This window comes from Amblyraja radiata, chromosome 7, assembly GCF_010909765.2.
Source record: "Amblyraja radiata isolate CabotCenter1 chromosome 7, sAmbRad1.1.pri, whole genome shotgun sequence".
NCBI classification, from domain to species: Eukaryota; Metazoa; Chordata; class Chondrichthyes; order Rajiformes; family Rajidae; genus Amblyraja; species Amblyraja radiata.
In genome coordinates, this window is record NC_045962.1 from 27048075 (window position 1) to 27059491 (window position 11417).

General features: G+C 45.1%; 1 pseudogene; it reads left to right on the top strand.

The window, feature by feature from the left end:
- Nucleotides 1-11417, top strand: part of LOC116974878 — a 193607-nt pseudogene that overhangs the window by 44520 nt on the left and 137670 nt on the right.

Below are 11417 nucleotides of genomic sequence, written 5' to 3' on the forward strand. Positions count from 1 at the left end.
CGGCATTTACATCCTGTAAATTAATTCAAAGAAACTTGATGTGGACAACTGCTGAAACTTTCAAAGAGAGGCGTTGTAGAGCAGAAGGATGTTACACCTTGTAATGGGAATGATTCAAGATTCAAGAGATTTTATTGTCATGTGTCCTAGATAGGACAATGAAATTCTTACTTTGCTTCAGCACAACAGAATATAGTAGGCATGAATACAGAACAGATCAGTGTGTCCATATACCATTATATAAATATACTAGACTAAGTGGGACCCGTTGGGTCCCATGTTCACACAGGAGGGCTGGTCCCCTGACGCAATATTCCACCTCTCCACCAATTCCAATATTGGTGGCCAGTGGGGGGGGGCTTTCTGGAGCGCTGATATGGGTGTTGTTGGCTGCAGTGACTACTGGTCTCCAGAGGGCTAGTGTGAACATTGTGGACCAAATGGATTCTTGGGGTGGCAGCTCAGTCTCTCAAGCCTGATGTGCTGGCAGCTCACTCACGGCTGGTGGGCTGGCTGTTGACTCATGGCTATTCTTTGAAATTCCATTTCAAGCAGAGTGCTAGGCCACCAAATTCAAATCCATTTCCTATCATTTCAAGCAGGGTGCAAGGCCACCAAATTCAAGTGCAGTTTCTTACCTCTTCGAGCAGGGTGCAAGGCCACAAAATTCAAGTGCAGTTTCATACCACTTCAAGCAGGGTGCAAGGCCACCAAATTCAAGTGCAGTTTCATACCACTTCAAGCAGGGTGCAAGGCCACCAAATTCAAGTGCAGTTTCATACCATTTCAAGGATGGTGCAAGGCCACCAAATTCAAATGCAGTTTCATACCATTTCATGCAGGGTGCAACGACACCACATTCAAATGCAGTTTCATACCATTTCGTGCAAGGCCACCACATTCAAATGCAGTTTCATACTATTTCAAGCAGGGTGAAACCACCATAAAAACCACCATAAAACCACACAGTAGACATTCAGTGTGTTCAGTTGATTCACAGCTCAGACAGAGTCGTGACCTCTCCCTCCCCCATCATGCAGAGACTGAGCCACACCCACACTTCCGGGTTTTATAATCCCTCCCCCTCCCACCGGAAAAGGTGTGGCCTTCATGGCGTGATTGACAGGAGAGAGATTCTCAACATTTTTTAAACACTAATAACACTTTTGTTTTTCATTGATGGGAAGAATCCTCTGCACCTGATGAGAGGAGGGGAACTGAGTAAGATGGCCAAAAATCACAACCATAAGTGGTAGCATTTTATCTAAAATCAATATAGTGCAAACAGGAAGTTGTCAAGCTTAGACAAACAACCATTTGCAGGCAGTGCCTTTTTACTTCAACCCAAACCCCCCAAACAACCATTTGCAGGCAGTGCCTTTTTACTTCAACCCAAACCCCCCAAACAACCATTTGCAGGCAGTGCCTTTTTATTTCAAACCAACCATATTTTCATTTTCAAACCACATTAAGGGCATTCACAGTTGAGTAGACATGTTTTCAGTGTTATTCAGAGCTCAGAGAGATGGCTTCCTCCATCTTGCAGAGACTGAGTGAGGCACACCACTTTCTGGTTTTATAGTCCCTCCCTCTCCCTCCAGCAGGGGCAGCAGAGAGAATGGCACATTTAAAAAAAACATTAATATCTCTCTCATTTTTAATTGATGGGAAAAATCCTCTGGTCCCGGAAGGTGGAGGGGGGCTCTGAGCGAGGTGGCCAAAAATGACGTCCGTGGGTGGTGGCGTTCTCTTGGAAATCGCAGCACAGTGGGCCAAAAGCGGTCAAGATCAGACTTTTAGTAATATAGAAGATACACACATGAATAAATAAACAGAAAAGGTGCAAATAAACAGATAATGGTCTATTAATGTTCAGAGTTTTGTTTCATTTGAGTTTAAAAGCCTGATGGCTGTGGGGAAGCAGCTATTCCTGAACCTGGACGCAGCAGTCTTCAGGCTCCTGTACCTTCTACCTGAAGGTAGCGGGGAGATGAGTGTGTGGCCAGGATGGTGTGGGTCCTTGATGATGCTGCCAGCCTTTTTGAGGCAGCGACTGCGATAGATCTCCTCGATGGAAGGGAGGTCAGAGCCGATGATGGACTGGGCAGTGTTTGCTGCTTTTTGTAGTCTTTTCCGCTCCTGGGCGCTAAAGTTGCCGAACCAAGCCACGATGCAACCATGCTCAGCATGCTCTCTACTGTGCACCTGTAGAAGTTAGAGAGAGTCCTCCTTGACATACTGACTCTCCGTAATCTTCTCAGGAAGTAGAGGCGCTGATGTGCTTTCTTTATAATTGCATTAGTGTTCTCGGACCAGGAGAGATCTTCAGAAATATGCATGCCCAGGAATTTGAAGCTCTTGACCCTCTCTACCATCGACCCGTTGATATAAATGGGGCTGTGGGTCCCCATCCTACCCCTTCCAAAGTCCACAATCAGTTCCTTGGTTTTGGTGGTGTTGAGGGTCAGGTTATTATGCTGGCACCATTTGGTCAGTCGGTCGATCTCTCTTCTATACTCTGACTCATCCCCATCAGTGATACGTCCCACAACAGTGGTGTCGTCAGCGAACTTGATGATGGAGTTGGCACTATGACCGGCTACGCAGTCATGAGTATAGAGTGAGTACAGCAGGGGGCTGATCACAAAGCCTTGAGGTGCTCCTGTGCTGATTGTTATCGAGGCTGACACATTTCCATCAATACGAACAGTCTGTGGTCTGTGAATGAGGAAGTCGAGGATTAATTTGCAGAGGGATGTGCAGAGACCCAGATCCGAGAGATTGGTAACCAGCTTGGAGGGGATGATTGTATTAAATGCTGAGCTGTAATCAATGAATAACAGCCTGACATATGAGTTTTTGTTGTCCAAGTGGTCCAGAGCGGAGTGGAGAGCCAGCGAGATCGCATCCACCGTTGATCTGTTGTGGCTGTAGGCAAACTGCAGTGGGTCCAGGTTTTTGTCGAGGTAGGAGTTGATTTGCGCCATGATCAACCTTTCAAAGCACTTCATCACCACTGACGTTAGTGCCACTGGTCGATAGTCGTTGAGGCACATCACCTTGCTCTTCTTGGGCACCGGTATAATTGATGCTCTTTTAAAGCAGGTGGGAACCTCAGACGTGAGGGGTTGAATAATGGAAAGTTTAGATGGAGATTACAATTATTCAGAGCAGATAAGTCCAAATGTATGAATGCAATGAGAGTGTAAATGCATTGTGGCAATGTGGATGGTAGAAATGCTGAAAAATGGGACCACATAGATATACTTTGTCAAGTGGTAAGGAGTTGGAACCCTCCCGACAGTCCATCAAAACTGATTCTATTAAAAAACAATAACATTTGAGCTGTTTTTATTTTAGGTTACCTATCATTCCAAAAGTGAAGAGAAAAAAATCTATAATTATGAGATGATCCAGGAGATAAAAGCATCAAAAAGACAGATTTAAAGAATAATTATATTGGTTAATTAGATGGCTAGGTTCGAGCAAATGGAAATGTGTGAAAAAATAATTAATTTCATCATTTTAAAATATTTTCAATTTCACTTTTTCAGACCTTGTGCAATGGTAATCCCAGATTTTGAGCTGATATGTGAAATAATGTTGTTGGCAGAGGGATTTATTGATGCTCGGATGCTTGCCAGAAAGTTTATGTCACTACACACTTTGTCGTGAGCTGTTGTCAATGCAGTTAAAGTACATGTTGAACAAAATTGCTTATCAGACAATTTTACTTTGGTTAATTTGATTTATGTCAATTGTAAGTTCTTATCTTTTGGGACCACTATGACTGGGGCCTAAGAGCTATAAAATATGTCCTGGTGGTTGCTGGATCGCTGAGGAGAGACGATCGAAATAGGCCTAACAGGTAATTCTATGGTTTTGATGTTGCAGAATGTAGATCTGGATTCCATTTTAATCCGAGGCAGACATGACGATGAAATAGCAGTGAAATGGGGGACGTGGGCATAAAGGATGGGAGAAAGTGAGAGATACTTGAGCTGCACTTATGAATGGAGGGAGGTTGTGCATGATTGGAATTTGGCTGATCATTTCAAAGCACTGGATGAATTGTTGTAGAGTATAATTCAATTAGTTTTAGTTTTAGAGACACAGCTTGGAAACAGGCCCTTTGGCCCACCGAGTCCGTGCCGACCAGCGATCCCCGCACATTAACACTACCCTACACACTAGGGACAATTTTTACTCGTACACCAAGCCAATTAACCTACTGTACATACCTGTACGTTTTTGGAGTGTGGGAGGAAACCGAAGATCTCGGAGAAAACCCACGGGAAGAACGTACAAACTGAGTACAGACAGCACCCATAGTCGGGATCGAACACGGGTCTCCGGCGCTGCAAACGCTGTAAGGCAGCAACTCTACCACTGCGCCACCGTGCTGCCCAGTTAAAAAAATGTAACTGCATTCAAATCCATCCACCCTCGGCCCTCCCCCTCCTCGCCTGCACCTCTCTTGAACTTGGACAACAGTTATGTCCCAACAATTATTACAGTTGACCAAAACTTCAATTTACTACTCATAATTAGTAACAGTCATGATCTATATTCGTACACCATGAAAGCTTGCTTAAGTGTATGACTTGTGAACTAGTTACTGAGCATATAATTTACAGGTGAAAACTGCTCTTCGTGCTCGGAGAAGGTGGGAATGAATTGTCATCCTAAGATGCGAATGTCCATGCAGTTTGGATTGATAATAAGTCTGCAATATCGTAGAGCAGTTCAGAGTTGACCAGTTTTGATGGGAAATTGCAGTCAAATAAAATCCTGACCATTCCCTGGCCCAACTGAGTTTCCAAGATGCAGGCCCAAGAACATTACACGGATGATCTAATAATAATAATAATAATACATTTTATTTATGGGCGCCTTTCAAGAGTTTATAGGACACCTTACAAAAATTTAGCAAGTAGAGGAAAAACATGAAGGGGAATGAAATAAATAGTAGAGACATGACTAGTACACAAATTAAAGACCGAATTCAATTCAAAACACAATATGAGGCAATTAATGCACAGATGAAAAGGGAGGGGGACGTGGGGCTAAGGATAGGCAGAGGTGAAGAGATGGGTCTTGAGGCGGGACTGGAAGATGGTGAGGGACACGGAATTGCGGATCAGTTGGGGGAGGGAGTTCCAGAGCCTGGGAGCTGCCCTGGACAAGGCTCTGTCCCCAAAACTGCGGAGGTTGGACTTGTGGATGGAGAGGAGACCGGCTGATGTGGATCTGAGGGACCGTGAGGGTTGGTAGGGGGAGAGGAGGTCAGTGAGATATGGGGGGGCCAGATGGTGGAGGGCTTTGTAGGTGAGGACCAGGATTTTGTAGGTGATCCGGTGGGAGATGGGAAGCCAGTGAAGTTGTTTGAGGACTGGAGTGGTGTGATGCCAGGATTTGGTGTGGGTGATGAGTCGGGCGGCTGCGTTCTGGACCAGTTGGAGTCGGTTGATGTAGGTGGAGCTGATGCCAAGGAGAAGTGAGTTGCAATAGTCATGCTCTGTAGGTTTGGAAGAAATTCAATGCATACATCCCTTATCAATGGCAATAGAAACGGTGCTGGGGGAGATTGGTCAAATATGGAGTGCAATGGAGCTTTTGTATGAAACTATTTTGTATTTTGTCCACAGCACTGAAACTCCATTGCTCAAGTCTGATGTGAACCGTGTTGAAACTCTGGAAGATCATAAGGTCATAAGTGATAGGAGCAGAATTAGCCCATTCAACCCTTCAAGTCTACTCCGCCATTCAATCATGGCTGATCTATCTCTCCCTCCTAGCCCCATTCTCCCGCATTCTCCCCATTACCTCTCACACCCGTACTAATCGAGAATCTATCTATCTCTGCCTTAAATACGTCCACTGACTTTGCCTCCACAAGCTTCTGTGGCAAAGATTTCCACAGATTCACCACCCTCTGACTAAAGAAATTCCTCCATCTCCTTCCTAAAAGAGCGTCATTTAATTCTGAGGCTATGACCTTTAGTCCTGACTCTCCCATTAGTGGAAACATCCTCTCCACATCCACTCTATCCAAACCTTTCTCTGTACATTTCAATGAGATCCCCCCCTCATTCTTCTAAACTCCAGCGAGTATAGTCCCAGTGCCCTCAAATGCTCATCATATGTTATAATCAGGTGCAAATGTACACCAACTTACCAGGACAGCATTTCATGTCTGGAAATGACTTCTTTTTCTTGCTAGGTACCATTTAAAAATATATTTATCCATTGTCTTGGGGGATTTTAAATACCTGTCAGAACCTTTTTCAAAGGTACAATGAAACATCGCCAAGGAAATTTACAACTGCAATTGCTGTCAATGTCCTCTCATCAAAAGAATGCATTTTTACAATTAAACCTTGGCCTGCATGCCCTATTGATATGTGACCTCAGGATCTTCAGGATAAAGCGGCATTGAAACGTAGAGACTCTAAGTGCTGCCCCAGTATATCTAGTCACATCTGTTACAATCATTCTACTTTTAAATCTCAATTCTGCAATTGTCACTTTAACAAACAATCTTCTCTTAAATCTATTGTTAATTTCTCTTTTGCGCTACCTGAGGTCCCCATGCATTGGATGATTTGCCTAAATTTCACTGTATTTCTTCACATGTGACAGTAATAAACTAATACAATTTGTTTTCGTTTGGCCTGCTTGCTGCTCAATACAATGCTTTCCGATGTTTTGAGCATTTATTTGCTTAAGCAGATTGCCAAACATTGATGAAGTCCCCGTATTTACGCAATTCATTGTTACTCCCTAGTGTTGCTTTTCACAAAACAGAAGCCTTATGCAATATTTAATGCATGCTCTGTAGCCTTTCAAATTCCAGTAATCGCTTTTTTTATGCACAACTTGTGCTGTGATGGAAACCTGTTTTTTTAAAAGCCTCTGGCCTGGAAATTCAGATAATTAGCACTCTTTTTCAGTGCACTGCATCTCAAAATTGATTTGAAATGGTACATGATTGTGACCTTTTCTGGGTCAAATCATGCTACTTCAGAAGGTTGATTATGTAGCTCAGGTCACGAGTCAGTATTGTACATCTCATGTGATGTTCACATATGCATACATCAGATGTTCTGTACATCATATGGTGCCACTTAAGTCAATTCCTCACGTTTGGACTGTTCCACATAGTACATGTGCCCTCAAACTCCAAATTGGAAGGGCATTTGTCGGAAAGTGTGTAAAGGTAGCTCAATGCTGAGGCTTACATTGACAGGCAAAAGACCAGACTCACTGATATTTCATTGCAATATACTTTTAAGCACGCAGCTACAGCAGGCAGTGAAGAAAGCGAATGGCATGTTGGCCTTCTGTAGTTGTACAGGGCCCTAGTGAGACCACACCTGGAGTATTGTGTGCAGTTTTGGTCTCAATATTTGAGAAAGGACATTCTTGCTATTGAGGGAGTGCAGCGTAGGTTTACAAGGATAATTACCGGGATGGCAAGACTGTCATATATTGATAGAATGGAGCGGCTGGACTTGTATACTCTGGAATTTAGAAGGATGAGAGGGTATCTTATTGAGACATATAAGATTATTAAGGGTTTGGACATGCTAGAGGCAGGAAACATGTTCCCAATGTTTGGGAATCCAGATCCAGGGGGCACAGTTTAAAAATAACGGAGATGAGGAAAAACTTTTTCACACAGAGGGTTGTGAATCTGTGGAATTCTCTGCTTCAGAAGGCAGTGGAGGCCAATTCTCTGGATGCTTTCAAGAGAGTTAGATAGAGCTCTTATAGAAAGCGGAGTCAGGGGATATGGGGAGAAGGCAGGATCGGGGTACTGATCGTGGATGATCAGCCATGATCACTGTGAATGGCGGTGCTGGTTCGAAGGGCCGAATGGCCTACCCCTGCACCTATTGTATAAGAATGCATGGTTCATCCTAAACAGCTGTGTTTCAGTCCACATGACTTGCTACTCTATCTCCTTAGCTTATAGGAACATACAAGACTAAGTGGGACCCGTTGGGTTCCTGTCACACAGGAGGCTTGATTCCCCCAACGCAGTATACCTCCACTCACACATAGCCCCCAACTGCACAGGTGCAGCTCATTTCTCCTCATCCCTAGCACTCTCACCCCCTCCTCTTCATCCTCCCTCTTCTTTCCCCTCTCATCCTCCCCTTTCCCAATCCTACCCTCACCTCTCTCTCCCTCTCCTTTCCCCTAGCCTGCCTCCCTCCCTCCCTCCCTCCCTCCCTCCCTCCCTCCCTCCCTCCCTCCCTCCCTCCCTCCCTCCCTCCCCTCCTCACAAACCTCTATTCCCCCCCCACTATCCCTCCTCACTTCCCCCACTGCCCTCATTTCCTCTATTCCCCACTCCCCTCCTCCTCTACTCCCCCCCCCCCTCCTCTCCCTCTATTCCCTTATCTCCCCCACTCCCTCCTCACCTCCTCCCTCTTATTTTCCCTTTCCTTCTACCCTCCCCCAATCCCTCCCTCACCTCTCCTTTCCCCTACCTTCGGTCACTCCCTCGCTCCCTCCATAACTCCTCTCCCTTCCCTACTCCCCTCCTCTATCCCATCTCCTCCCCCATACTCCCTCCTCACCTACCAGGATCTTGAGGTTGCCGCTCCTCTCCCTTCTTGCGTGCTCCAGAGGAGCAACAGCCATCGGCGCGGATCCTCGGCTCGGCCCGGAAACACCAGCAACTACGGCTGCGCCGGCGTGTGGGCAGGGGGGGTGTGTGGAGAGCTTGGAGAAAAGACGGGAGAAGAGCCATAGGGGAGAGGGAGGGGGTATTACGGGGGAGGGGGGCAGGAGCCAGCGAGGGGAACCAGAGGGGAAAGGGCTGGAGCTGCGGGACGTTGCGATGGCAGTGCGTTTGGGACTCACAGTGGGCGCTGGATGCTCTCCTCCGCCAGGATCAGACTCTTCCGCGCAGCTTCCGGTCCCTCCGAAAATTGTGTCCGGTTCGAGACCTCCGCTGGCCACCCACAGCGTCACTCAGTTCCAGTAAAGACGCAATGGCGCAGAAAGGGGCGGACTGTCCCTGGGAGTGACAGGAGAAGAGACCAATCCGCGCGGCTCTGACTGGCAGGAGAGGAGATCGATCTGTGCACGTGCGATTTTTACGATTTTTAAACCTCACTAACTTTTACAATATACTACCGATCAGAACGAAACTTGTTGCACTCGCAGCATAGGAGAACGGTGAGTGAGCTGACGAAAAATCACAGCGCTATCGTGAACCGTTTTTGCGCAAATAGAAAAACTGCGCAAACCAGAAGATAACAAGATCAGTATTTGTTATTAGATAGATAGATAGAAGATCAAAGATACATAGATACATAGATAGATAGATAGATAGATAGATAGATAGATAGATAGATAGATAGATAGATAGATAGATAGATAGATAGATAGATAGATAGATAGATAAAGTAGGAGAAAAAGTTGTATTTTTGCCCCTCTAGCAGGTTCTGGCATTCCACAAGATTGGGGCTAGTCCTTTATTTCAAACACCTATTTCCCTGCCCCATCCATGTATCCCTGGATTAATTTATAACCAGACATTTTCAGTCCATGCAATCAATGTCTCAATGTCCACAGCCCTCCAGGCTTCAGATTTTGAAAGATTCATTTCAATCCTTATTTTTAGATTGTGACCTAGATTCCCCAGCCTGGGGAATCGACCTTCCCTGAGCTTCCCTGTTGGGCTGTCTTTAAGAATTCTGTACGTTTCTATGAAGTCACCACTTAACTCATCACCAAAGCTTCTAAACTCTAGAGAAAAGGCCTAAACTCCTTAACAACTCATCATATGAAAGAGCCACCATCCATGGAATCAATCTGGTGAAACTTCACTATTGTAAGTGTCTCCATTTTTTGGTGAATACGTCTGGAAGCAAGTACATGCTATAATCAGCATCAGACAATAAACTCACTTGAACTTGAACTTGAACTAATCAGCATCGATTATGCCAATGTAGAGATGGTCGAGAGCTTCAAGTTCTTAGGTGTAAATATCTCCAACAATTTGTCCCGGACCAACCACCAGAGGCAAAATGGCACAGCAATGCCTATTCTTCCTGGGAAAACTAAAAGCTGAGTCTCACGTTGCGAGTTGACACAAGGCGTACCCCGAGTGAAAGACTCGTGGTTGTGTACAAGATCCCAAGTGTATGATCAAGAGTTTAACCGAGTTCCCACGGGTATGACAAGTTTGCCGTTTTCTGCGATGTTCCAAGTTCGTCTCCCGAGTTACTCTTGAGCCTCCGTGAATGAAGGTCTGTTTTGATAAGCAACAGTGTTAAAGATGTTAACTGTGATAAATTATTCTGTTCTTATTTGTGGAGCTGCTGCACAATTGAGACACTGTGCAGAATCTTTAAAGTAGCTTTTCAATGCAGTAATTATTCAATCAGTTGCCCGTTTGCTGTTTAAAAAGATTGCGAAGAAAGATGAACCAGTCCAAAATTTGTGGTGATTGATATGGCATAAACTTGGAGGTATGAACAGTGTGTGAGATCAGATCCAGAACGAATCAGATTGGAACAGGGTGTGAATAGGGCATCAGAAAAATCAAAAGAAATGAAGAGAGATAGCAAGCAGAGCAAGAGAGATAGCAAGCACAGAAACTTTGTAGATCAATAACCGAAAGTCTGAACAAGTGTACAAAAAGCTGGAGAAACTCGGCGGGTCAGGCAGCATCTCTGGAGTAAAGGAATTGGTGACGTTTCGTGTCGAGACCCGTCTGAAGAATGGTCTTGACCCGAAATATTACCTATTCCTCAGAGATGCTGCCTGACCCATTGTCACTCCAGCATTTTGTCTGTCTCTAGTTCATGGCTGCCTGATTATGAGACTTATTAAAGATAGATTCAGTGCGGGGGGGGAGGGGAGGTGGGTTCATTTTTAAGCTAAACAGGTAGAACGAGCTATATAAGTGGTGTTTGGTCTCCAGGAATTCGGCTGCTTCGGTGACAAATATTCATTACAGCCAAAAGTCGCGTAACCCTACCTCTCAACACTGTCGGCTCACCTGAAAACGGACAAAAGAGAAGCCGTTTCTGAGCTTTCAAGAAGGAACTGCAGATGCTGGAAAATCGAAGGTACACAAAAATGCTGGAGAAGGGTTTCGGCCCGAAACTTTACCTATTTCCTTCGCTCCATAGATGCTGTTGCACCCGCTGAGTTTCTCCAGCATTTTAGTGTACCTCCGTTTCTGAGCTTGTTCTGAAAGGTGTCCGTGGGAAAAGGTGTTACAAACGGTGAAGGCGGTACAATCGGCTTCTCGCGGAACAAACCAATGGAGTTTCGGGGCACCCAGATCTCGCTCCACCAACACACATATACAAGTTTAAGCAATATCCCACTGTGTTTTCTAACTCATTCTGCATCTCGTCCTTATCTGGGAAACAAATAGTCATTTTCTG